The 27429-nt window shown below is 45.8% G+C and overlaps 13 non-coding genes across 13 annotated transcripts; all 13 read left to right on the forward strand.

Moving 5' to 3' along the window:
- The first annotated feature begins 867 nt into the window (after nucleotides 1-867).
- On the forward strand, nucleotides 868-940 carry trnav-cac (transfer RNA valine (anticodon CAC)). Its single transcript has one exon. It is a non-coding gene; the product is annotated as a tRNA-Val (tRNA).
- Nucleotides 941-2612: 1672 nt separating this feature from the next.
- Nucleotides 2613-2694, forward strand: trnal-cag (transfer RNA leucine (anticodon CAG)). Its single transcript has one exon. It is a non-coding gene; the product is annotated as a tRNA-Leu (tRNA).
- A 1498-nt stretch (nucleotides 2695-4192) lies between these two features.
- trnav-cac (transfer RNA valine (anticodon CAC)) lies at nucleotides 4193-4265 on the forward strand. Its single transcript has one exon. It is a non-coding gene; the product is annotated as a tRNA-Val (tRNA).
- Nucleotides 4266-5937: 1672 nt separating this feature from the next.
- On the forward strand, nucleotides 5938-6019 carry trnal-cag (transfer RNA leucine (anticodon CAG)). Its single transcript has one exon. It is a non-coding gene; the product is annotated as a tRNA-Leu (tRNA).
- Nucleotides 6020-7518: 1499 nt separating this feature from the next.
- trnav-cac (transfer RNA valine (anticodon CAC)) lies at nucleotides 7519-7591 on the forward strand. The gene has a single exon. It is a non-coding gene; the product is annotated as a tRNA-Val (tRNA).
- A 1672-nt stretch (nucleotides 7592-9263) lies between these two features.
- On the forward strand, nucleotides 9264-9345 carry trnal-cag (transfer RNA leucine (anticodon CAG)). Its single transcript has one exon. It is a non-coding gene; the product is annotated as a tRNA-Leu (tRNA).
- A 1499-nt stretch (nucleotides 9346-10844) lies between these two features.
- Nucleotides 10845-10917, forward strand: trnav-cac (transfer RNA valine (anticodon CAC)). Its single transcript has one exon. It is a non-coding gene; the product is annotated as a tRNA-Val (tRNA).
- Nucleotides 10918-12589: 1672 nt separating this feature from the next.
- On the forward strand, nucleotides 12590-12671 carry trnal-cag (transfer RNA leucine (anticodon CAG)). The gene has a single exon. It is a non-coding gene; the product is annotated as a tRNA-Leu (tRNA).
- Nucleotides 12672-14170: 1499 nt separating this feature from the next.
- trnav-cac (transfer RNA valine (anticodon CAC)) lies at nucleotides 14171-14243 on the forward strand. Its single transcript has one exon. It is a non-coding gene; the product is annotated as a tRNA-Val (tRNA).
- Nucleotides 14244-15914: 1671 nt separating this feature from the next.
- On the forward strand, nucleotides 15915-15996 carry trnal-cag (transfer RNA leucine (anticodon CAG)). Its single transcript has one exon. It is a non-coding gene; the product is annotated as a tRNA-Leu (tRNA).
- Nucleotides 15997-17495: 1499 nt separating this feature from the next.
- On the forward strand, nucleotides 17496-17568 carry trnav-cac (transfer RNA valine (anticodon CAC)). The gene has a single exon. It is a non-coding gene; the product is annotated as a tRNA-Val (tRNA).
- A 1672-nt stretch (nucleotides 17569-19240) lies between these two features.
- On the forward strand, nucleotides 19241-19322 carry trnal-cag (transfer RNA leucine (anticodon CAG)). The gene has a single exon. It is a non-coding gene; the product is annotated as a tRNA-Leu (tRNA).
- A 1498-nt stretch (nucleotides 19323-20820) lies between these two features.
- On the forward strand, nucleotides 20821-20893 carry trnav-cac (transfer RNA valine (anticodon CAC)). The gene has a single exon. It is a non-coding gene; the product is annotated as a tRNA-Val (tRNA).
- The last annotated feature ends 6536 nt before the right edge of the window (nucleotides 20894-27429 follow it).

Below are 27429 nucleotides of genomic sequence, written 5' to 3' on the forward strand. Positions count from 1 at the left end.
ATGCTTTCTGTTTGCGATTCGGTCAATACATTACGAGTTAACAGGGGTTCTGAGGTAACTTGCAGCAGCAAAAATCCTCAACTGAGGATCTGGGAAAGTTTCACGAAGCATGGTCAGTCGGAGCAAAAGTAAGGAAGTCGTTCGTTTCTGCAGTGTTTCACAATACTACCTTTCCCGTGAGCAGTCGAACAGACTAAATGATTGTGCTACAGACTGCGACGGCAAGCACCGCTGATAAGTAATCCTTTAAAACCGGTGTAAGCAACGCAAGGTTATTGGGGTACACCGCGTGGAAACAGAGACTTCGGTGTATCTCATCCATGCTCACCACATCACCAAAATTAAACAAGTCCCGTTCCACAGCATTTCTCCTCAATCCCTCTAAACCCATCCTATCCAGAAACTCATCCGATTACCATTGCAATTTTCTGAGTGCAATAGCCTCCTCCACTCCCTCTGGTAGCTCATTCCATACACCCACAACCTTGTGAGTGGAAAATGTGCGTCGGGGTCCTTTGTCAATTTCAGACCACTCACCTTAAACCTATGCTCTCGAGTTTCCAACTCACCCTAGCTTGTGTAAAACACGTAAATACTCAGTTTACAACCCTTCCATAAAACCATGTCGCAGCCGTTATGCTGCCGGGAAAGTTGTCCCAGCTTATTCCACTTCACACTCCAGTCCAAACATTGACGACATCCTTGTCTATATTTTGTCACTAATTTCAGTCTATATTTTTTGACTTTTTCAAGATGTCAATTTCCCTGGATAACAACGAGCTATTGGAAAAAGAAAGGTGAAACGTAGAATGGCTTCAACTTTCAGTGCTGGATGCCACAGAGCCGCAACGCGCTCGGCTGAAGCTCGTTTCTGTAGTGTAGTGGTCATCACGTTCGCCTCACACGCGAAAGGTCCCCAGTTCGAAGCTGGGCAGAAACTGCTTTGTTCTTCAATTGCAGCCTTTTACACGGACAAGAACGGAGCTTTCTTGCTTGCTCTCCCATCTGCAAATCTGCCTTCGAAAATGCTCGAACAAATCTGCTCTCTTTGTGAAATGTGATGCACTTCCATTTAATTAGTGAGCAAAGCATTGTAAAGGCTTGTTCTGATCAGAACCATTGTAAAACCTGGTTCTGATCATAAGTCATTCTGTTTGAGATTGTAGTTACCGCGTTCTGATCCCTTCCACGAAAAACTGTCCCGCATTTGCATTCCTTGCGCAGGCGGACCGGTTCAAAGACAGGGAAGAAGCTGATGCGCTGGTGCTACTGATCAGCGCACCACTGATTCCTGAACTAGTCTGTCTGTCAAATGTAAACCAAAGTCGTCTCTGCAAGGCCTCATTTGGAAACTCTCTGTCGTTATTCAACGTGCGAGAATTGGCAGCAGAGGTGCTGAATCATGGTTTGGATCAGTTCGCACGTTAGTGACTCATTCAATCAGCAACAGCAATGAAAGAAATTGCACTCCCAGAGGAACCTCTGGACTTGTGGTTTCATAGCGTCGCTAGTATTAAGGTGAGCCCCGAGATCTAAGCCATGTTGGAACTGAAACGGAGGAATTGACAGAGAGGCTGCAGAATAACATCGCAACCTTTTGGTTTTCTTTAAATCACTGACGAGCAGGAAACTGTAAACGGGCAGGGCGAGTGGGAAAGTGAGGCAGTTGCAGCTCTGGTGAAACTCCTTCTTTGTAAGTCACTCAGCACCAAGAGACGTGAAGGTGACTCATGCCTGAGAACTCTTCACATCGAGAACAAAAAGCAATCAAGTGCAGTTAGCACCTCTCCCGGAATTGGGGTGGGGTGAGATAATTACCTTTTGACTTCAGTTACTATGTTCAGAAACTGCCTTTTAAATTGAGGTGAACAGAAACTGCATTTCTAATGAGCACCATGGAATTTAGCAAGATTTATTGAGTCGCTTCTCGTCGCTTCCCACACAGGTTTCCAAGTCAGTCGGTATCGATGTGGCTCATGTCCAGGTGTGAATATCCCTGCAGCCAATTGCACGGTTAAGGTAAAAGGCAAGGAAAGTGGCATCTCGAACCAGCCCCGAGGTCATATCATCCTCACAAGGTGATCTGTCGTTCTCGGATTGTAATGCTACCTCCGGTTTTAGGGTGGAGAACATTCTTTGCAAAACAGACACAGTGACTGAAAATATAGTGCACGGTATGATGTGGAACACGGCCTGCTCAGCTTTGTGCATTTTCCCTGTAGTCCGGTGTGTTTCGTGTTCCGTGTAAACGTGAACGTTGTCCTGTTTCGAGCAATCGGTGAAATCATTCAGCAAAGCAAGAATCGAAATTGAAGTAATGTCAAGCAGCTCATGGTGATTTGACCAAATCATTACCGAACATATATTCTCACGCAGTCAAAGATACATTTCTGGCTGAAAAGAGTCTGAGAAGATAGACACAGCTTACCATTGATTTTTGTCTGGATTGATGGGCTTTCATTATCTGCTGCGAAATAGACATTGTAGCCGGGCACATACCAGCTGCTGTGCGAGTCGGACAGGGACCATGGAACCCTTTTCATGTGACTTTGCATGTGTGGTTATGCAGGAGCACAATTCGAAATGCAAGAAAATGGACGCTCAGGCTGTCTGGTAGTGTGGCCGAGCGGTCTAAGGCGCTGGATCCAGGTTCCAGTCCTGAAAGGGGCGTGGGTTCGAATCCCACCACTGCCATTTCAGCTGATCCACTCCACTGTTTGAATGCTGCTTCGATCCCCGCTGCATTGATGTTCTCGGAGAATTAACTGTGGACAGGTGCCGAGTATTGTCAGGTCTCTCAGCTGCCATGATGTTATTCGCCTCCCCTGCAGAAAATCGCAAGCAGCTCAGCGATTGGTTTATGTTCCAGGCAAGTTGAGGTTTTACTGGAACCGAATGGAGACTGTTATTTCATCGCTGTTGTGAAACAAAGTCCGGCGGTGAGTCGATTCATCGTTATTTGGCTTTCTGGCGAATGGGAAAATCTTTCCAATGCATATGTTATTGAATTTCTCCCATTTCCTGCATTTCCGTCCTGGAGACACCGGAAGGGAAAGGTAATCTAATCGAGACTGTGATTGGTGAAATTCACTTTTTTATGGCCCATACTTATTATATTCTTTCTTTCTCTCTTTTCAGCATTGTCTGGGAAGTGGTGGTGCACTAAGGCTGCAGTATGTTTGAAAGAGTAGTTTGGAATTGCCCTGTTGTTAGTTGTGAGATTACTTTATGCCTCATGCCCTCGGACTGTCTCACATTTAGCATTCATGCTTCGCTGTGTCTGAACATGCATTAGGTATGCCAGTTTTGTTTGTGTTCCGTGTTAAATGCTTTCTGTTTGCGATTCGGTCAATACATTACGAGTTAACAGGGTTCTGAGGTAACTTGCAGCAGCAAAAATCCTCAACTGAGGATCTGGGAAAGTTTCACGAAGCATGGTCAGTCGGAGCAAAAGTAAGGAAGTCGTTCGTTTCTGCAGTGTTTCACAATACTACCTTTCCCGTGAGCAGTCGAACAGACTAAATGATTGTGCTACAGACTGCGACGGCAAGCTCCGCTGATAAGTAATCCTTTAAAACCGGTGTAAGCAACGCAAGGTTATTGGGGTACACCGCGTGGAAACAGAGACTTCGGTGTATCTCATCCATGCTCACCACATCACCAAAATTAAACAAGTCCCGTTCCACAGCATTTCTCCTCAATCCCTCTAAACCCATCCTATCCAGAAACTCATCCGATTACCATTGCAATTTTCTGAGTGCAATAGCCTCCTCCACTCCCTCTGGTAGCTCATTCCATACACCCACAACCTTGTGAGTGGAAAATGTGCGTCGGGGTCCTTTGTCAATTTCAGACCACTCACCTTAAACCTATGCTCTCGAGTTTCCAACTCACCCTAGCTTGTGTAAAACACGTAAATACTCAGTTTACAACCCTTCCATAAAACCATGTCGCAGCCGTTATGCTGCCGGGAAAGTTGTCCCAGCTTATTCCACTTCACACTCCAGTCCAAACATTGACGACATCCTTGTCTATATTTTGTCACTAATTTCAGTCTATATTTTTTGACTTTTTCAAGATGTCAATTTCCCTGGATAACAACGAGCTATTGGAAAAAGAAAGGTGAAACGTAGAATGGCTTCAACTTTCAGTGCTGGATGCCACAGAGCCGCAACGCGCTCGGCTGAAGCTCGTTTCTGTAGTGTAGTGGTCATCACGTTCGCCTCACACGCGAAAGGTCCCCAGTTCGAAGCTGGGCAGAAACTGCTTTGTTCTTCAATTGCAGCCTTTTACACGGACAAGAACGGAGCTTTCTTGCTTGCTCTCCCATCTGCAAATCTGCCTTCGAAAATGCTCGAACAAATCTGCTCTCTTTGTGAAATGTGATGCACTTCCATTTAATTAGTGAGCAAAGCATTGTAAAGGCTTGTTCTGATCAGAACCATTGTAAAACCTGGTTCTGATCATAAGTCATTCTGTTTGAGATTGTAGTTACCGCGTTCTGATCCCTTCCACGAAAAACTGTCCCGCATTTGCATTCCTTGCGCAGGCGGACCGGTTCAAAGACAGGGAAGAAGCTGATGCGCTGGTGCTACTGATCAGCGCACCACTGATTCCTGAACTAGTCTGTCTGTCAAATGTAAACCAAAGTCGTCTCTGCAAGGCCTCATTTGGAAACTCTCTGTCGTTATTCAACGTGCGAGAATTGGCAGCAGAGGTGCTGAATCATGGTTTGGATCAGTTCGCACGTTAGTGACTCATTCAATCAGCAACAGCAATGAAAGAAATTGCACTCCCAGAGGAACCTCTGGACTTGTGGTTTCATAGCGTCGCTAGTATTAAGGTGAGCCCCGAGATCTAAGCCATGTTGGAACTGAAACGGAGGAATTGACAGAGAGGCTGCAGAATAACATCGCAACCTTTTGGTTTTCTTTAAATCACTGACGAGCAGGAAACTGTAAACGGGCAGGGCGAGTGGGAAAGTGAGGCAGTTGCAGCTCTGGTGAAACTCCTTCTTTGTAAGTCACTCAGCACCAAGAGACGTGAAGGTGACTCATGCCTGAGAACTCTTCACATCGAGAACAAAAAGCAATCAAGTGCAGTTAGCACCTCTCCCGGAATTGGGGTGGGGTGAGATAATTACCTTTTGACTTCAGTTACTATGTTCAGAAACTGCCTTTTAAATTGAGGTGAACAGAAACTGCATTTCTAATGAGCACCATGGAATTTAGCAAGATTTATTGAGTCGCTTCTCGTCGCTTCCCACACAGGTTTCCAAGTCAGTCGGTATCGATGTGGCTCATGTCCAGGTGTGAATATCCCTGCAGCCAATTGCACGGTTAAGGTAAAAGGCAAGGAAAGTGGCATCTCGAACCAGCCCCGAGGTCATATCATCCTCACAAGGTGATCTGTCGTTCTCGGATTGTAATGCTACCTCCGGTTTTAGGGTGGAGAACATTCTTTGCAAAACAGACACAGTGACTGAAAATATAGTGCACGGTATGATGTGGAACACGGCCTGCTCAGCTTTGTGCATTTTCCCTGTAGTCCGGTGTGTTTCGTGTTCCGTGTAAACGTGAACGTTGTCCTGTTTCGAGCAATCGGTGAAATCATTCAGCAAAGCAAGAATCGAAATTGAAGTAATGTCAAGCAGCTCATGGTGATTTGACCAAATCATTACCGAACATATATTCTCACGCAGTCAAAGATACATTTCTGGCTGAAAAGAGTCTGAGAAGATAGACACAGCTTACCATTGATTTTTGTCTGGATTGATGGGCTTTCATTATCTGCTGCGAAATAGACATTGTAGCCGGGCACATACCAGCTGCTGTGCGAGTCGGACAGGGACCATGGAACCCTTTTCATGTGACTTTGCATGTGTGGTTATGCAGGAGCACAATTCGAAATGCAAGAAAATGGACGCTCAGGCTGTCTGGTAGTGTGGCCGAGCGGTCTAAGGCGCTGGATCCAGGTTCCAGTCCTGAAAGGGGCGTGGGTTCGAATCCCACCACTGCCATTTCAGCTGATCCACTCCACTGTTTGAATGCTGCTTCGATCCCCGCTGCATTGATGTTCTCGGAGAATTAACTGTGGACAGGTGCCGAGTATTGTCAGGTCTCTCAGCTGCCATGATGTTATTCGCCTCCCCTGCAGAAAATCGCAAGCAGCTCAGCGATTGGTTTATGTTCCAGGCAAGTTGAGGTTTTACTGGAACCGAATGGAGACTGTTATTTCATCGCTGTTGTGAAACAAAGTCCGGCGGTGAGTCGATTCATCGTTATTTGGCTTTCTGGCGAATGGGAAAATCTTTCCAATGCATATGTTATTGAATTTCTCCCATTTCCTGCATTTCCGTCCTGGAGACACCGGAAGGGAAAGGTAATCTAATCGAGACTGTGATTGGTGAAATTCACTTTTTTATGGCCCATACTTATTATATTCTTTCTTTCTCTCTTTTCAGCATTGTCTGGGAAGTGGTGGTGCACTAAGGCTGCAGTATGTTTGAAAGAGTAGTTTGGAATTGCCCTGTTGTTAGTTGTGAGATTACTTTATGCCTCATGCCCTCGGACTGTCTCACATTTAGCATTCATGCTTCGCTGTGTCTGAACATGCATTAGGTATGCCAGTTTTGTTTGTGTTCCGTGTTAAATGCTTTCTGTTTGCGATTCGGTCAATACATTACGAGTTAACAGGGGTTCTGAGGTAACTTGCAGCAGCAAAAATCCTCAACTGAGGATCTGGGAAAGTTTCACGAAGCATGGTCAGTCGGAGCAAAAGTAAGGAAGTCGTTCGTTTCTGCAGTGTTTCACAATACTACCTTTCCCGTGAGCAGTCGAACAGACTAAATGATTGTGCTACAGACTGCGACGGCAAGCTCCGCTGAAAAGTAATCCTTCAAAACCGGTGTAAGCAACGCAAGGTTATTGGGGTACACCGCGTGGAAACAGAGACTTCGGTGTATCTCATCCATGCTCACCACATCACCAAAATTAAACAAGTCCCGTTCCACAGCATTTCTCCTCAATCCCTCTAAACCCATCCTATCCAGAAACTCATCCGATTACCATTGCAATTTTCTGAGTGCAATAGCCTCCTCCACTCCCTCTGGTAGCTCATTCCATACACCCACAACCTTGTGAGTGGAAAATGTGCGTCGGGGTCCTTTGTCAATTTCAGAGCACTCACCTTAAACCTATGCTCTCGAGTTTCCAACTCACCCTAGCTTGTGTAAAACACGTAAATACTCAGTTTACAACCCTTCCATAAAACCATGTCGCAGCCGTTATGCTGCCGGGAAAGTTGTCCCAGCTTATTCCACTTCACACTCCAGTCCAAACATTGACGACATCCTTGTCTATATTTTGTCACTAATTTCAGTCTATATTTTTTGACTTTTTCAAGATGTCAATTTCCCTGGATAACAACGAGCTATTGGAAAAAGAAAGGTGAAACGTAGAATGGCTTCAACTTTCAGTGCTGGATGCCACAGAGCCGCAACGCGCTCGGCTGAAGCTCGTTTCTGTAGTGTAGTGGTCATCACGTTCGCCTCACACGCGAAAGGTCCCCAGTTCGAAGCTGGGCAGAAACTGCTTTGTTCTTCAATTGCAGCCTTTTACACGGACAAGAACGGAGCTTTCTTGCTTGCTCTCCCATCTGCAAATCTGCCTTCGAAAATGCTCGAACAAATCTGCTCTCTTTGTGAAATGTGATGCACTTCCATTTAATTAGTGAGCAAAGCATTGTAAAGGCTTGTTCTGATCAGAACCATTGTAAAACCTGGTTCTGATCATAAGTCATTCTGTTTGAGAGTGTAGTTACCGCGTTCTGATCCCTTCCACGAAAAACTGTCCCGCATTTGCATTCCTTGCGCAGGCGGACCGGTTCAAAGACAGGGAAGAAGCTGATGCGCTGGTGCTACTGATCAGCGCACCACTGATTCCTGAACTAGTCTGTCTGTCAAATGTAAACCAAAGTCGTCTCTGCAAGGCCTCATTTGGAAACTCTCTGTCGTTATTCAACGTGCGAGAATTGGCAGCAGAGGTGCTGAATCATGGTTTGGATCAGTTCGCACGTTAGTGACTCATTCAATCAGCAACAGCAATGAAAGAAATTGCACTCCCAGAGGAACCTCTGGACTTGTGGTTTCATAGCGTCGCTAGTATTAAGGTGAGCCCCGAGATCTAAGCCATGTTGGAACTGAAACGGAGGAATTGACAGAGAGGCTGCAGAATAACATCGCAACCTTTTGGTTTTCTTTAAATCACTGACGAGCAGGAAACTGTAAACGGGCAGGGCGAGTGGGAAAGTGAGGCAGTTGCAGCTCTGGTGAAACTCCTTCTTTGTAAGTCACTCAGCACCAAGAGACGTGAAGGTGACTCATGCCTGAGAACTCTTCACATCGAGAACAAAAAGCAATCAAGTGCAGTTAGCACCTCTCCCGGAATTGGGGTGGGGTGAGATAATTACCTTTTGACTTCAGTTACTATGTTCAGAAACTGCCTTTTAAATTGAGGTGAACAGAAACTGCATTTCTAATGAGCACCATGGAATTTAGCAAGATTTATTGAGTCGCTTCTCGTCGCTTCCCACACAGGTTTCCAAGTCAGTCGGTATCGATGTGGCTCATGTCCAGGTGTGAATATCCCTGCAGCCAATTGCACGGTTAAGGTAAAAGGCAAGGAAAGTGGCATCTCGAACCAGCCCCGAGGTCATATCATCCTCACAAGGTGATCTGTCGTTCTCGGATTGTAATGCTACCTCCGGTTTTAGGGTGGAGAACATTCTTTGCCAAACAGACACAGTGACTGAAAATATAGTGCACGGTATGATGTGGAACACGGCCTGCTCAGCTTTGTGCATTTTCCCTGTAGTCCGGTGTGTTTCGTGTTCCGTGTAAACGTGAACGTTGTCCTGTTTCGAGCAATCGGTGAAATCATTCAGCAAAGCAAGAATCGAAATTGAAGTAATGTCAAGCAGCTCATGGTGATTTGACCAAATCATTACCGAACATATATTCTCACGCAGTCAAAGATACATTTCTGGCTGAAAAGAGTCTGAGAAGATAGACACAGCTTACCATTGATTTTTGTCTGGATTGATGGGCTTTCATTATCTGCTGCGAAATAGACATTGTAGCCGGGCACATACCAGCTGCTGTGCGAGTCGGACAGGGACCATGGAACCCTTTTCATGTGACTTTGCATGTGTGGTTATGCAGGAGCACAATTCGAAATGCAAGAAAATGGACGCTCAGGCTGTCTGGTAGTGTGGCCGAGCGGTCTAAGGCGCTGGATCCAGGTTCCAGTCCTGAAAGGGGCGTGGGTTCGAATCCCACCACTGCCATTTCAGCTGATCAACTCCACTGTTTGAATGCTGCTTCGATCCCCGCTGCATTGATGTTCTCGGAGAATTAACTGTGGACAGGTGCCGAGTATTGTCAGGTCTCTCAGCTGCCATGATGTTATTCGCCTCCCCTGCAGAAAATCGCAAGCAGCTCAGCGATTGGTTTATGTTCCAGGCAAGTTGAGGTTTTACTGGAACCGAATGGAGACTGTTATTTCATCGCTGTTGTGAAACAAAGTCCGGCGGTGAGTCGATTCATCGTTATTTGGCTTTCTGGCGAATGGGAAAATCTTTCCAATGCATATGTTATTGAATTTCTCCCATTTCCTGCATTTCCGTCCTGGAGACACCGGAAGGGAAAGGTAATCTAATCGAGACTGTGATTGGTGAAATTCACTTTTTTATGGCCCATACTTATTATATTCTTTCTTTCTCTCTTTTCAGCATTGTCTGGGAAGTGGTGGTGCACTAAGGCTGCAGTATGTTTGAAAGAGTAGTTTGGAATTGCCCTGTTGTTAGTTGTGAGATTACTTTATGCCTCATGCCCTCGGACTGTCTCACATTTAGCATTCATGCTTCGCTGTGTCTGAACATGCATTAGGTATGCCAGTTTTGTTTGTGTTCCGTGTTAAATGCTTTCTGTTTGCGATTCGGTCAATACATTACGAGTTAACAGGGGTTCTGAGGTAACTTGCAGCAGCAAAAATCCTCAACTGAGGATCTGGGAAAGTTTCACGAAGCATGGTCAGTCGGAGCAAAAGTAAGGAAGTCGTTCGTTTCTGCAGTGTTTCACAATACTACCTTTCCCGTGAGCAGTCGAACAGACTAAATGATTGTGCTACAGACTGCGACGGCAAGCTCCGCTGAAAAGTAATCCTTCAAAACCGGTGTAAGCAACGCAAGGTTATTGGGGTACACCGCGTGGAAACAGAGACTTCGGTGTATCTCATCCATGCTCACCACATCACCAAAATTAAACAAGTCCCGTTCCACAGCATTTCTCCTCAATCCCTCTAAACCCATCCTATCCAGAAACTCATCCGATTACCATTGCAATTTTCTGAGTGCAATAGCCTCCTCCACTCCCTCTGGTAGCTCATTCCATACACCCACAACCTTGTGAGTGGAAAATGTGCGTCGGGGTCCTTTGTCAATTTCAGACCACTCACCTTAAACCTATGCTCTCGAGTTTCCAACTCACCCTAGCTTGTGTAAAACACGTAAATACTCAGTTTACAACCCTTCCATAAAACCATGTCGCAGCCGTTATGCTGCCGGGAAAGTTGTCCCAGCTTATTCCACTTCACACTCCAGTCCAAACATTGACGACATCCTTGTCTATATTTTGTCACTAATTTCAGTCTATATTTTTTGACTTTTTCAAGATGTCAATTTCCCTGGATAACAACGAGCTATTGGAAAAAGAAAGGTGAAACGTAGAATGGCTTCAACTTTCTGTGCTGGATGCCACAGAGCCGCAACGCGCTCGGCTGAAGCTCGTTTCTGTAGTGTAGTGGTCATCACGTTCGCCTCACACGCGAAAGGTCCCCAGTTCGAAGCTGGGCAGAAACTGCTTTGTTCTTCAATTGCAGCCTTTTACACGGACAAGAACGGAGCTTTCTTGCTTGCTCTCCCATCTGCAAATCTGCCTTCGAAAATGCTCGAACAAATCTGCTCTCTTTGTGAAATGTGATGCACTTCCATTTAATTAGTGAGCAAAGCATTGTAAAGGCTTGTTCTGATCAGAACCATTGTAAAACCTGGTTCTGATCATAAGTCATTCTGTTTGAGAGTGTAGTTACCGCGTTCTGATCCCTTCCACGAAAAACTGTCCCGCATTTGCATTCCTTGCGCAGGCGGACCGGTTCAAAGACAGGGAAGAAGCTGATGCGCTGGTGCTACTGATCAGCGCACCACTGATTCCTGAACTAGTCTGTCTGTCAAATGTAAACCAAAGTCGTCTCTGCAAGGCCTCATTTGGAAACTCTCTGTCGTTATTCAACGTGCGAGAATTGGCAGCAGAGGTGCTGAATCATGGTTTGGATCAGTTCGCACGTTAGTGACTCATTCAATCAGCAACAGCAATGAAAGAAATTGCACTCCCAGAGGAACCTCTGGACTTGTGGTTTCATAGCGTCGCTAGTATTAAGGTGAGCCCCGAGATCTAAGCCATGTTGGAACTGAAACGGAGGAATTGACAGAGAGGCTGCAGAATAACATCGCAACCTTTTGGTTTTCTTTAAATCACTGACGAGCAGGAAACTGTAAACGGGCAGGGCGAGTGGGAAAGTGAGGCAGTTGCAGCTCTGGTGAAACTCCTTCTTTGTAAGTCACTCAGCACCAAGAGACGTGAAGGTGACTCATGCCTGAGAACTCTTCACATCGAGAACAAAAAGCAATCAAGTGCAGTTAGCACCTCTCCCGGAATTGGGGTGGGGTGAGATAATTACCTTTTGACTTCAGTTACTATGTTCAGAAACTGCCTTTTAAATTGAGGTGAACAGAAACTGCATTTCTAATGAGCAGCATGGAATTTAGCAAGATTTATTGAGTCGCTTCTCGTCGCTTCCCACACAGGTTTCCAAGTCAGTCGGTATCGATGTGGCTCATGTCCAGGTGTGAATATCCCTGCAGCCAATTGCACGGTTAAGGTAAAAGGCAAGGAAAGTGGCATCTCGAACCAGCCCCGAGGTCATATCATCCTCACAAGGTGATCTGTCGTTCTCGGATTGTAATGCTACCTCCGGTTTTAGGGTGGAGAACATTCTTTGCAAAACAGACACAGTGACTGAAAATATAGTGCACGGTATGATGTGGAACACGGCCTGCTCAGCTTTGTGCATTTTCCCTGTAGTCCGGTGTGTTTCGTGTTCCGTGTAAACGTGAACGTTGTCCTGTTTCGAGCAATCGGTGAAATCATTCAGCAAAGCAAGCATCGAAATTGAAGTAATGTCAAGCAGCTCATGGTGATTTGACCAAATCATTACCGAACATATATTCTCACGCAGTCAAAGATACATTTCTGGCTGAAAAGAGTCTGAGAAGATAGACACAGCTTACCATTGATTTTTGTCTGGATTGATGGGCTTTCATTATCTGCTGCGAAATAGACATTGTAGCCGGGCACATACCAGCTGCTGTGCGAGTCGGACAGGGACCATGGAACCCTTTTCATGTGACTTTGCATGTGTGGTTATGCAGGAGCACAATTCGAAATGCAAGAAAATGGACGCTCAGGCTGTCTGGTAGTGTGGCCGAGCGGTCTAAGGCGCTGGATCCAGGTTCCAATCCTGAAAGGGGCGTGGGTTCGAATCCCACCACTGCCATTTCAGCTGATCCACTCCACTGTTTGAATGCTGCTTCGATCCCCGCTGCATTGATGTTCTCGGAGAATTAACTGTGGACAGGTGCCGAGTATTGTCAGGTCTCTCAGCTGCCATGATGTTATTCGCCTCCCCTGCAGAAAATCGCAAGCAGCTCAGCGATTGGTTTATGTTCCAGGCAAGTTGAGGTTTTACTGGAACCGAATGGAGACTGTTATTTCATCGCTGTTGTGAAACAAAGTCCGGCGGTGAGTCGATTCATCGTTATTTGGCTTTCTGGCGAATGGGAAAATCTTTCCAATGCATATGTTATTGAATTTCTCCCATTTCCTGCATTTCCGTCCTGGAGACACCGGAAGGGAAAGGTAATCTAATCGAGACTGTGATTGGTGAAATTCACTTTTTTATGGCCCATACTTATTATATTCTTTCTTTCTCTCTTTTCAGCATTGTCTGGGAAGTGGTGGTGCACTAAGGCTGCAGTATGTTTGAAAGAGTAGTTTGGAATTGCCCTGTTGTTAGTTGTGAGATTACTTTATGCCTCATGCCCTCGGACTGTCTCACATTTAGCATTCATGCTTCGCTGTGTCTGAACATGCATTAGGTATGCCCGTTTTGTTTGTGTTCCGTGTTAAATGCTTTCTGTTTGCGATTCGGTCAATACATTACGAGTTAACAGGGGTTCTGAGGTAACTTGCAGCAGCAAAAATCCTCAACTGAGGATCTGGGAAAGTTTCACGAAGCATGGTCAGTCGGAGCAAAAGTAAGGAAGTCGTTCGTTTCTGCAGTGTTTCACAATACTACCTTTCCCGTGAGCAGTCGAACAGACTAAATGATTGTGCTACAGACTGCGACGGCAAGCTCCGCTGAAAAGTAATCCTTTAAAACCGGTGTAAGCAACGCAAGGTTATTGGGGTACACCGCGTGGAAACAGAGACTTCGGTGTATCTCATCCATGCTCACCACATCACCAAAATTAAACAAGTCCCGTTCCACAGCATTTCTCCTCAATCCCTCTAAACCCATCCTATCCAGAAACTCATCCGATTACCATTGCAATTTTCTGAGTGCAATAGCCTCCTCCACTCCCTCTGGTAGCTCATTCCATACACCCACAACCTTGTGAGTGGAAAATGTGCGTCGGGGTCCTTTGTCAATTTCAGACCACTCACCTTAAACCTATGCTCTCGAGTTTCCAACTCACCCTAGCTTGTGTAAAACACGTAAATACTCAGTTTACAACCCTTCCATAAAACCATGTCGCAGCCGTTATGCTGCCGGGAAAGTTGTCCCAGCTTATTCCACTTCACACTCCAGTCCAAACATTGACGACATCCTTGTCTATATTTTGTCACTAATTTCAGTCTATATTTTTTGACTTTTTCAAGATGTCAATTTCCCTGGATAACAACGAGCTATTGGAAAAAGAAAGGTGAAACGTAGAATGGCTTCAACTTTCAGTGCTGGATGCCACAGAGCCGCAACGCGCTCGGCTGAAGCTCGTTTCTGTAGTGTAGTGGTCATCACGTTCGCCTCACACGCGAAAGGTCCCCAGTTCGAAGCTGGGCAGAAACTGCTTTGTTCTTCAATTGCAGCCTTTTACACGGACAAGAACGGAGCTTTCTTGCTTGCTCTCCCATCTGCAAATCTGCCTTCGAAAATGCTCGAACAAATCTGCTCTCTTTGTGAAATGTGATGCACTTCCATTTAATTAGTGAGCAAAGCATTGTAAAGGCTTGTTCTGATCAGAACCATTGTAAAACCTGGTTCTGATCATAAGTCATTCTGTTTGAGAGTGTAGTTACCGCGTTCTGATCCCTTCCACGAAAAACTGTCCCGCATTTGCATTCCTTGCGCAGGCGGACCGGTTCAAAGACAGGGAAGAAGCTGATGCGCTGGTGCTACTGATCAGCGCACCACTGATTCCTGAACTAGTCTGTCTGTCAAATGTAAACCAAAGTCGTCTCTGCAAGGCCTCATTTGGAAACTCTCTGTCGTTATTCAACGTGCGAGAATTGGCAGCAGAGGTGCTGAATCATGGTTTGGATCAGTTCGCACGTTAGTGACTCATTCAATCAGCAACAGCAATGAAAGAAATTGCACTCCCAGAGGAACCTCTGGACTTGTGGTTTCATAGCGTCGCTAGTATTAAGGTGAGCCCCGAGATCTAAGCCATGTTGGAACTGAAACGGAGGAATTGACAGAGAGGCTGCAGAATAACATCGCAACCTTTTGGTTTTCTTTAAATCACTGACGAGCAGGAAACTGTAAACGGGCAGGGCGAGTGGGAAAGTGAGGCAGTTGCAGCTCTGGTGAAACTCCTTCTTTGTAAGTCACTCAGCACCAAGAGACGTGAAGGTGACTCATGCCTGAGAACTCTTCACATCGAGAACAAAAAGCAATCAAGTGCAGTTAGCACCTCTCCCGGAATTGGGGTGGGGTGAGATAATTACCTTTTGACTTCAGTTACTATGTTCAGAAACTGCCTTTTAAATTGAGGTGAACAGAAACTGCATTTCTAATGAGCAGCATGGAATTTAGCAAGATTTATTGAGTCGCTTCTCGTCGCTTCCCACACAGGTTTCCAAGTCAGTCGGTATCGATGTGGCTCATGTCCAGGTGTGAATATCCCTGCAGCCAATTGCACGGTTAAGGTAAAAGGCAAGGAAAGTGGCATCTCGAACCAGCCCCGAGGTCATATCATCCTCACAAGGTGATCTGTCGTTCTCGGATTGTAATGCTACCTCCGGTTTTAGGGTGGAGAACATTCTTTGCAAACAGACACAGTGACTGAAAATATAGTGCACGGTATGATGTGGAACACGGCCTGCTCAGCTTTGTGCATTTTCCCTGTAGTCCGGTGTGTTTCGTGTTCCGTGTAAACGTGAACGTTGTCCTGTTTCGAGCAATCGGTGAAATCATTCAGCAAAGCAAGCATCGAAATTGAAGTAATGTCAAGCAGCTCATGGTGATTTGACCAAATCATTACCGAACATATATTCTCACGCAGTCAAAGATACATTTCTGGCTGAAAAGAGTCTGAGAAGATAGACACAGCTTACCATTGATTTTTGTCTGGATTGATGGGCTTTCATTATCTGCTGCGAAATAGACATTGTAGCCGGGCACATACCAGCTGCTGTGCGAGTCGGACAGGGACCATGGAACCCTTTTCATGTGACTTTGCATGTGTGGTTATGCAGGAGCACAATTCGAAATGCAAGAAAATGGACGCTCAGGCTGTCTGGTAGTGTGGCCGAGCGGTCTAAGGCGCTGGATCCAGGTTCCAGTCCTGAAAGGGGCGTGGGTTCGAATCCCACCACTGCCATTTCAGCTGATCCACTCCACTGTTTGAATGCTGCTTCGATCCCCGCTGCATTGATGTTCTCGGAGAATTAACTGTGGACAGGTGCCGAGTATTGTCAGGTCTCTCAGCTGCCATGATGTTATTCGCCTCCCCTGCAGAAAATCGCAAGCAGCTCAGCGCCTGGTTTATGTTCCAGGCAAGTTGAGGTTTTACTGGAACCGAATGGAGACTGTTATTTCATCGCTGTTGTGAAACAAAGTCCGGCGGTGAGTCGATTCATCGTTATTTGGCTTTCTGGCGAATGGGAAAATCTTTCCAATGCATATGTTATTGAATTTCTCCCATTTCCTGCATTTCCGTCCTGGAGACACCGGAAGGGAAAGGTAATCTAATCGAGACTGTGATTGGTGAAATTCACTTTTTTATGGCCCATACTTATTATATTCTTTCTTTCTCTCTTTTCAGCATTGTCTGGGAAGTGGTGGTGCACTAAGGCTGCAGTATGTTTGAAAGAGTAGTTTGGAATTGCCCTGTTGTTAGTTGTGAGATTACTTTATGCCTCATGCCCTCGGACTGTCTCACATTTAGCATTCATGCTTCGCTGTGTCTGAACATGCATTAGGTATGCCAGTTTTGTTTGTGTTCCGTGTTAAATGCTTTCTGTTTGCGATTCGGTCAATACATTACGAGTTAACAGGGGTTCTGAGGTAACTTGCAGCAGCAAAAATCCTCAACTGAGGATCTGGGAAAGTTTCACGAAGCATGGTCAGTCGGAGCAAAAGTAAGGAAGTCGTTCGTTTCTGCAGTGTTTCACAATACTACCTTTCCCGTGAGCAGTCGAACAGACTAAATGATTGTGCTACAGACTGCGACGGCAAGCTCCGCTGAAAAGTAATCCTTCAAAACCGGTGTAAGCAACGCAAGGTTATTGGGGTACACCGCGTGGAAACAGAGACTTCGGTGTATCTCATCCATGCTCACCACATCACCAAAATTAAACAAGTCCCGTTCCACAGCATTTCTCCTCAATCCCTCTAAACCCATCCTATCCAGAAACTCATCCGATTACCATTGCAATTTTCTGAGTGCAATAGCCTCCTCCACTCCCTCTGGTAGCTCATTCCATACACCCACAACCTTGTGAGTGGAAAATGTGCGTCGGGGTCCTTTGTCAATTTCAGAGCACTCACCTTAAACCTATGCTCTCGAGTTTCCAACTCACCCTAGCTTGTGTAAAACACGTAAATACTCAGTTTACAACCCTTCCATAAAACCATGTCGCAGCCGTTATGCTGCCGGGAAAGTTGTCCCAGCTTATTCCACTTCACACTCCAGTCCAAACATTGACGACATCCTTGTCTATATTTTGTCACTAATTTCAGTCTATATTTTTTGACTTTTTCAAGATGTCAATTTCCCTGGATAACAACGAGCTATTGGAAAAAGAAAGGTGAAACGTAGAATGGCTTCAACTTTCAGTGCTGGATGCCACAGAGCCGCAACGCGCTCGGCTGAAGCTCGTTTCTGTAGTGTAGTGGTCATCACGTTCGCCTCACACGCGAAAGGTCCCCAGTTCGAAGCTGGGCAGAAACTGCTTTGTTCTTCAATTGCAGCCTTTTACACGGACAAGAACGGAGCTTTCTTGCTTGCTCTCCCATCTGCAAATCTGCCTTCGAAAATGCTCGAACAAATCTGCTCTCTTTGTGAAATGTGATGCACTTCCATTTAATTAGTGAGCAAAGCATTGTAAAGGCTTGTTCTGATCAGAACCATTGTAAAACCTGGTTCTGATCATAAGTCATTCTGTTTGAGAGTGTAGTTACCGCGTTCTGATCCCTTCCACGAAAAACTGTCCCGCATTTGCATTCCTTGCGCAGGCGGACCGGTTCAAAGACAGGGAAGAAGCTGATGCGCTGGTGCTACTGATCAGCGCACCACTGATTCCTGAACTAGTCTGTCTGTCAAATGTAAACCAAAGTCGTCTCTGCAAGGCCTCATTTGGAAACTCTCTGTCGTTATTCAACGTGCGAGAATTGGCAGCAGAGGTGCTGAATCATGGTTTGGATCAGTTCGCACGTTAGTGACTCATTCAATCAGCAACAGCAATGAACGAAATTGCACTCCCAGAGGAACCTCTGGACTTGTGGTTTCATAGCGTCGCTAGTATTAAGGTGAGCCCCGAGATCTAAGCCATGTTGGAACTGAAACGGAGGAATTGACAGAGAGGCTGCAGAATAACATCGCAACCTTTTGGTTTTCTTTAAATCACTGACGAGCAGGAAACTGTAAACGGGCAGGGCGAGTGGGAAAGTGAGGCAGTTGCAGCTCTGGTGAAACTCCTTCTTTGTAAGTCACTCAGCACCAAGAGACGTGAAGGTGACTCATGCCTGAGAACTCTTCACATCGAGAACAAAAAGCAATCAAGTGCAGTTAGCACCTCTCCCGGAATTGGGGTGGGGTGAGATAATTACCTTTTGACTTCAGTTACTATGTTCAGAAACTGCCTTTTAAATTGAGGTGAACAGAAACTGCATTTCTAATGAGCAGCATGGAATTTAGCAAGATTTATTGAGTCGCTTCTCGTCGCTTCCCACACAGGTTTCCAAGTCAGTCGGTATCGATGTGGCTCATGTCCAGGTGTGAATATCCCTGCAGCCAATTGCACGGTTAAGGTAAAAGGCAAGGAAAGTGGCATCTCGAACCAGCCCCGAGGTCATATCATCCTCACAAGGTGATCTGTCGTTCTCGGATTGTAATGCTACCTCCGGTTTTAGGGTGGAGAACATTCTTTGCCAAACAGACACAGTGACTGAAAATATAGTGCACGGTATGATGTGGAACACGGCCTGCTCAGCTTTGTGCATTTTCCCTGTAGTCCGGTGTGTTTCGTGTTCCGTGTAAACGTGAACGTTGTCCTGTTTCGAGCAATCGGTGAAATCATTCAGCAAAGCAAGCATCGAAATTGAAGTAATGTCAAGCAGCTCATGGTGATTTGACCAAATCATTACCGAACATATATTCTCACGCAGTCAAAGATACATTTCTGGCTGAAAAGAGTCTGAGAAGATAGACACAGCTTACCATTGATTTTTGTCTGGATTGATGGGCTTTCATTATCTGCTGCGAAATAGACATTGTAGCCGGGCACATACCAGCTGCTGTGCGAGTCGGACAGGGACCATGGAACCCTTTTCATGTGACTTTGCATGTGTGGTTATGCAGGAGCACAATTCGAAATGCAAGAAAATGGACGCTCAGGCTGTCTGGTAGTGTGGCCGAGCGGTCTAAGGCGCTGGATCCAGGTTCCAGTCCTGAAAGGGGCGTGGGTTCGAATCCCACCACTGCCATTTCAGCTGATCCACTCCACTGTTTGAATGCTGCTTCGATCCCCGCTGCATTGATGTTCTCGGAGAATTAACTGTGGACAGGTGCCGAGTATTGTCAGGTCTCTCAGCTGCCATGATGTTATTCGCCTCCCCTGCAGAAAATCGCAAGCAGCTCAGCGGTTGGTTTATGTTCCAGGCAAGTTGAGGTTTTACTGGAACCGAATGGAGACTGTTATTTCATCGCTGTTGTGAAACAAAGTCCGGCGGTGAGTCGATTCATCGTTATTTGGCTTTCTGGCGAATGGGAAAATCTTTCCAATGCATATGTTATTGAATTTCTCCCATTTCCTGCATTTCCGTCCTGGAGACACCGGAAGGGAAAGGTAATCTAATCGAGACTGTGATTGGTGAAATTCACTTTTTTATGGCCCATACTTATTATATTCTTTCTTTCTCTCTTTTCAGCATTGTCTGGGAAGTGGTGGTGCACTAAGGCTGCAGTATGTTTGAAAGAGTAGTTTGGAATTGCCCTGTTGTTAGTTGTGAGATTACTTTATGCCTCATGCCCTCGGACTGTCTCACATTTAGCATTCATGCTTCGCTGTGTCTGAACATGCATTAGGTATGCCAGTTTTGTTTGTGTTCCGTGTTAAATGCTTTCTGTTTGCGATTCGGTCAATACATTACGAGTTAACAGGGGTTCTGAGGTAACTTGCAGCAGCAAAAATCCTCAACTGAGGATCTGGGAAAGTTTCACGAAGCATGGTCAGTCGGAGCAAAAGTAAGGAAGTCGTTCGTTTCTGCAGTGTTTCACAATACTACCTTTCCCGTGAGCAGTCGAACAGACTAAATGATTGTGCTACAGACTGCGACGGCAAGCTCCGCTGAAAGTAATCCTTTAAAACCGGTGTAAGCAACGCAAGGTTATTGGGGTACACCGCGTGGAAACAGAGACTTCGGTGTATCTCATCCATGCTCACCACATCACCAAAATTAAACAAGTCCCGTTCCACAGCATTTCTCCTCAATCCCTCTAAACCCATCCTATCCAGAAACTCATCCGATTACCATTGCAATTTTCTGAGTGCAATAGCCTCCTCCACTCCCTCTGGTAGCTCATTCCATACACCCACAACCTTGTGAGTGGAAAATGTGCGTCGGGGTCCTTTGTCAATTTCAGAGCACTCACCTTAAACCTATGCTCTCGAGTTTCCAACTCACCCTAGCTTGTGTAAAACACGTAAATACTCAGTTTACAACCCTTCCATAAAACCATGTCGCAGCCGTTATGCTGCCGGGAAAGTTGTCCCAGCTTATTCCACTTCACACTCCAGTCCAAACATTGACGACATCCTTGTCTATATTTTGTCACTAATTTCAGTCTATATTTTTTGACTTTTTCAAGATGTCAATTTCCCTGGATAACAACGAGCTATTGGAAAAAGAAAGGTGAAACGTAGAATGGCTTCAACTTTCAGTGCTGGATGCCACAGAGCCGCAACGCGCTCGGCTGAAGCTCGTTTCTGTAGTGTAGTGGTCATCACGTTCGCCTCACACGCGAAAGGTCCCCAGTTCGAAGCTGGGCAGAAACTGCTTTGTTCTTCAATTGCAGCCTTTTACACGGACAAGAACGGAGCTTTCTTGCTTGCTCTCCCATCTGCAAATCTGCCTTCGAAATGCTCGAACAAATCTGCTCTCTTTGTGAAATGTGATGCACTTCCATTTAATTAGTGAGCAAAGCATTGTAAAGGCTTGTTCTGATCAGAACCATTGTAAAACCTGGTTCTGATCATAAGTCATTCTGTTTGAGAGTGTAGTTACCGCGTTCTGATCCCTTCCACGAAAAACTGTCCCGCATTTGCATTCCTTGCGCAGGCGGACCGGTTCAAAGACAGGGAAGAAGCTGATGCGCTGGTGCTACTGATCAGCGCACCACTGATTCCTGAACTAGTCTGTCTGTCAAATGTAAACCAAAGTCGTCTCTGCAAGGCCTCATTTGGAAACTCTCTGTCGTTATTCAACGTGCGAGAATTGGCAGCAGAGGTGCTGAATCATGGTTTGGATCAGTTCGCACGTTAGTGACTCATTCAATCAGCAACAGCAATGAAAGAAATTGCACTCCAGAGGAACCTCTGGACTTGTGGTTTCATAGCGTCGCTAGTATTAAGGTGAGCCCCGAGATCTAAGCCATGTTGGAACTGAAACGGAGGAATTGACAGAGAGGCTGCAGAATAACATCGCAACCTTTTGGTTTTCTTTAAATCACTGACGAGCAGGAAACTGTAAACGGGCAGGGCGAGTGGGAAAGTGAGGCAGTTGCAGCTCTGGTGAAACTCCTTCTTTGTAAGTCACTCAGCACCAAGAGACGTGAAGGTGACTCATGCCTGAGAACTCTTCACATCGAGAACAAAAAGCAATCAAGTGCAGTTAGCACCTCTCCCGGAATTGGGGTGGGGTGAGATAATTACCTTTTGACTTCAGTTACTATGTTCAGAAACTGCCTTTTAAATTGAGGTGAACAGAAACTGCATTTCTAATGAGCAGCATGGAATTTAGCAAGATTTATTGAGTCGCTTCTCGTCGCTTCCCACACAGGTTTCCAAGTCAGTCGGTATCGATGTGGCTCATGTCCAGGTGTGAATATCCTGCAGCCAATTGCACGGTTAAGGTAAAAGGCAAGGAAAGTGGCATCTCGAACTGGCCCCGAGGTCATATCATCCTCACAATGTGATCTGTCGTTCTCGGATTGTAATGCTACCTCCGGTTTTAGGGTGGAGAACATTCTTTGGGACCCTTATGCTGCAAAACAGACACAGTGACTGAAACTATGCTGCACGGTATAATGTGGAACACGGCCTGCTCAGCTTTGTGCATTTTCCCTGTTGTCCGGTGTGTTTCATGTTCCATGTAAACGTGAAAGTTGTCCTGTTTCGAGCAATCATTGAGCAAAGCAAGAATCGAAATTGAAGTAATGTCAAAAGCTCATGGTGATTTGACCAAATCGTAACCGAACATATACTCTCACGCACTCACAGAAACATTTGTAGCTGAAAAGAGTCTGAGTAGGTAGACTCAGCTTACCATTGATTTTTGTCTGGATTGAGGGGCTCCTTCTTTGTGTTTCACACAGCAACCAGAGACATGAAGGTGACTCTGGCAGAGAGCTCTTCACATCGAGAACAAAGAGCACTCAAGGGCAGTTAGCACCTCTTTGACATCTTCTGGGGTGGGGTGGGGCAATCACCTTTTGACTTCTGTTAAGATCCTCAAAAACTTAAAGTTGTCCTGTTTCGTGCAGAGGACGAAATCATTTACCAAAGCAACAATCCAAATACCAGCAATATCATGCAGCTCATGGTTACTTTGCCCAATCATATCCGAATATACAGTCTCTCATACAGACATTACATTTGTGGCTTTAGCAAATCTCAGAAGCTTGATTCCAGCTATCAAATGATTTTTGGCTGGATTGAATGTTTGTTGCGAGATTGATATTGTAGTTGGGCATATCCCTGCAGCTGTGCCAGCAGGAGAGGGATCACAGAACTGTTTCCCTGTGACTTTGCTTCTAATGTTTCACAGGAGCACCATGGAAGGTGTAAGACAATACACTGCAGCTGTGGCTGGTTTCGTTGCCAAGTGACCGAAGGAACTGCTTTCTCACTACAAACTCTCAGGTGACTCGAGTTCAGATCCAACCGCTGCCCTTTGTGGGTGTGCTGTTTGTTTTACTGCAGCCTGTTAAATGCTGCTGTGTTTAAATTCCAACACAACCATGTGGTTTTGCTTTTGGAAATGTACCTCTGATTTGGGAGAGTGCACACTCTCTATCCTGTCAGTGTTTATGCTGTTATGATCACGTTTGCGTCCCACATGAAATGTCCCCGTTCTCAAGCGGTTCTACTGCTGCATCATGTTCCGGCCAAGTTGTGTTATTCACTGTTTTCACTGAAACAGAACGGAGATTGGTATTGCATCGCTGTTGTGAAACAAAATCCTGCAGTGACTTTACTTCTCATTATTTGGTGTTCTGGCGAATGGGAAAATAATTCCACTACATTGTGATGTCATATGGTCTTAAATTTCTTTTATTTCCTTCCCTTCTGCCCTGGAGATGGAGGAAGCAGGCACTGCCGCATTGTTGATCGGATGGGCAAATTAATCTAAACGAGACTGTGTTTGGCAATCTCTTAACTTTTCATGGTCCGTTCATGTTCAGTTCTTTCTTTTCCCTCATTTCGGAGCTTTTCGGGAGGTGGCGGTGCACCAAGTTTCCAATACATTTTGGGAGTGCAGTTTGGAATTGCTCTGAAGGATCTGGGAGATGTTTATGGCTGATTGCCCTCGCACTGTCCCCAGAACAGCATTCATGCTTCAATGTCTCTTAAAATGTATTTTAAACAAACTCTCATTTCCCAGCATCTGGCCCCTATCCCACTAAACCTTTCCGATCCAGAAGCTCAGCCGGTTGCCTTTGAAATCTTCTGAGTGTACGAGCCTCCTCCACTTCCTCTGGTCGCTGATTCCATACACGCACAACCTTCTCTGTGGGATAGGTGCCTCATTCCGTTTTATATTTTACCCGTCTCACCTTAAACCTATGCTCTCCAGTTTTTAACTCGCCCCATATTGCAGAGATCAATAACTCAAATTTTTCTGTTGACAAACCTTCCTTAAGGTCATGCCTGACGATGAAGGGTAAGACGTCCCAGTATGTTCAGGCTCGCCCGACATTCCAAACTGTGCATCCCTGACACCATCTTTGTTTATATTTTGTGAGCAATTTCACGTGATTTTCTTATTTTTTAAATGATGCCAATTACGCTGGAGAATAACCAGCTCCTGGAAACAGAAAGATGAAGCGTTGAGCCGCTGTAAATTTTAGTGCTGGCCGACTCTGAACACCAGCTGCTCGCGGGGATATTTCCTGTAGTGTAGTGGCTGTTAGAGTCACCTCATACACGAAAACTCCCCGCTTCAAAATCGGGCAAGAATAGCCTTATTCCCGATGGCAGCCTTTCAGACTGACATGAGCAGAGATTTGTAACTTGCTGTTCACGTCAGCAAACCTGGCTTTGAATTTGCTCGCTCATACATGTTTGCGTGATGAAACGGAATACAATCCCATTTCATTTCTGTGTGAAACATTTTCACAGTGTTCGCCAAACTGGTTTTGAATATGCACAGATGTGTACAGCACTGATGGCCATTCTGTGTCACAGTGGAGTTCCTGGACTCTGATCCTTCCACTAAAAACAGTACCACATTTGCTTTCCTTGGGCAGGCGGCCTGGTTCAAAGCCAAGGGGCAAAGGTTCCCAGCAAAAATCCTCAACTGAGAACCTGGGCATGTTTCATGGGGAATGGTCAGTGGGAGTAACATCGTGGAAGCACCCGGTTCTGCAGTGTTTCTAAACACTAAATTCAAGAGCGATTGGATTTTAGTATTCTGAAGCATAATTTAAATTGATTGGTAAAATTGGAATTGTTTCTTAATTACCAAACAAAACTGACTTGTTCCACAGCCAACCGTTACATCTTTCCAATTTTCCAGTACAGGCTGAGACTGCGAGCTGGTCATCACAGGTATTTGTCAGCGCTCAGTTCCGAACAGCATTCACTCTCATTTGAAGGTGGAGGGCACGTCTTCAACTTCATAACACTGTTCTCATCACAAAATCCTGCAGCTTCTCATCATGGGGACAGGGGTTGGATTGCAACCGTTCCCGTATTAAATGTAAAGATTTTCACACGGGAAGCGCCATTCATGAGGTGGGAGTGGGGATGGGGAGTTTCTGTAAGCTGTGTCCCAGGGCTGCGCAGGGAGCAGCAGTGGCCACTGTCTGTTGACAGCAGGGGTCTGGAGAGAGCAGTGTTTGTCCCTATCTTACTCCATGTGGAGCCAGGGAACACAGAATCATCAATGGTTTGGGCTGCAATTCCACCTTGCCATGGATTTTCCGGTTTAAATGGAGCTAGGGTATTGATTAGACTTACAGTGTGGAAACAGGCCCTTCGGCCCAACAAGTCCACACCGACCCGCCGAAGCGCAACCCACCCAACCCCTACATATACCCCTTACCTAACACTATGGGCAATTTAGCATGGCCAATTCACCTCTTTGGACTGTGGGAGGAAACCGGAGCACCCCGGAGGAAACCCACGCAGACACGGGGAGAACTTGTAAACTCCACACAGTCAGTCGCCTGAGGCGGGAATTGAACCCAGGTCCCTGGCGCTGTGAGGCAGCAGTGCTAACCACTGTGCCACCGTGCCGCCCCAAGTATTCCCATAGTCTGATCTGGAACAACCAAAGCTCCATACCTGGATGGTGTCAAACTACCAACCTTTATCTTTCAGCCCACTGCTGACCATTGGAGTCATACAGCCTGTCACCAACCAGGCGTGCCGATTTCCCTAAAGCAGGAAGGTTAGCGGGGATCTGAAGGGCGGTGGAACAACTGGAGCTCTCACTGTTTTCAGAGTCTGTCACCAATTTTCCTGCTTTCATTACCAAAAGTGTCAGAGAGCTTGAGGGGTCTGCAAACACCCAGAGGGAAAGGAACTGGGAATTAGAAGATACCCAGATCGTTCAAAATGACTGCCTGAGCTACATCACTATGACTCTGGTACTGGGATAATTCAAGCACATGGCTTGACAGAATCTGAAAATTAAATACAGAACTTCAGGCTGTTCAGTCCAAATGAGATCCATTAAGATACAGTGGACATTGAATCTCTTCCATATAGCGACTTCATCAAATCCTCCCTGTCAATCTATCCACAATCTTAATTTTTGTATTGCTTCGTCCATTTCCCCCAGCTAATGTGAACATCTTGTTTTCATCTTCCTTATCTATACCAATTATAAGCCAATAAGCTCTATTGCATCTCGCTTCAACTCCAGTTGCTCCATTGCATCCTAAATCACTCCTTAATCTTACTGGTAAATGAATGAGTCTATCCCCTCTCTGGACCCTCCCATCCTTCACAATGTATGATGATCTCTGTTGTGATTATACTGATCACCCTCGACCTGGAGGAGGGATAATGCGAGTTTCTGAAATTATCGAGAGGGTGCAGGAGGAACCCAATAGGACTGGCACCTTTTGGGAGAGAGAAATAATGTTAATGTTTAGAGACAATTTCTTACTTTATTTTGATTATTCTTTTCTCTCTGCCCTAATAGTGATGGATCTTTGAAGCTTCTTTCTCCAAGGATTTCAAGGAAGGATATATACACAAAAGTATCAAACAAAGGGAATTATTTGTCTCTCTGATTTCTCACCTGGACAGACACTGCCTTTATTAAACTTCTTTGAATATTTGAAGAAGATTCATAGACAGGAAACGCCAAAGAAACATTTACTCTAGATCTGACTTGATCAATCGATTCATCACAAACTGGAAATAATTGGCATTTGAGTGTTGCATCCTCAGTCATTACCAATCACTGCATACAATTTCTCCATCATATCCTCCCTGACGATCTGTACCAAAGTCTGAGGTGATTGTTGGTGTATCCCATACCTGGGGGAGGTGTGTTCCAGTTGGAGGTAGTTGGGAGCTGACAGGATGAACTAGGTTGGGGAGTAGATGGGGCTTGGGTAATAGATTCTGGGAGTATTTGAACATTGCTCAGTCAGCCATTATCCTCAAGCCATGCGGGCTGACAGGGGGAGTATTGACCTGTTACTGTCTCTGTCTGTCTGTGAGGAGAAAGTGAGGACTGCAGATGCTGGAGATCAGAGCTGAAAATGTGTTGTTGGAAAAGCGCAGCAGGTCAGGCAGCATCCAAGAAACAGGAGATTCGACATTTCAGGCATAAAGCCCTTCTTCAGGAATGAGGAAAGTGTGTCCAGCAGGCTACGATAAAAGGTAGGGAGGAGGAACTTGTGGGAGGGGCATTGGTGATGCGATAGATGGAAGGAGGTCAAGGTGAGGGTAATAGGCCAGAGTGGGGTGAGGGCAGAGAGGTCACGAAGAAGATTGCAGAGGGAGTCCCTCCCTCGCTCACTGCACACCCCAGGTCATCTCCTCTGCACAGAAGCTCTTCAGCCACATTCTCAAACAGACTTGCTACCACAGCCACATCTCCTTCCTCAGCACCTGTCGACGGAACCGACCTC

This window comes from Hemiscyllium ocellatum, unplaced genomic scaffold (assembly GCF_020745735.1).
Source record: "Hemiscyllium ocellatum isolate sHemOce1 unplaced genomic scaffold, sHemOce1.pat.X.cur. scaffold_480_pat_ctg1, whole genome shotgun sequence".
Taxonomy (NCBI): Eukaryota; Metazoa; Chordata; class Chondrichthyes; order Orectolobiformes; family Hemiscylliidae; genus Hemiscyllium; species Hemiscyllium ocellatum.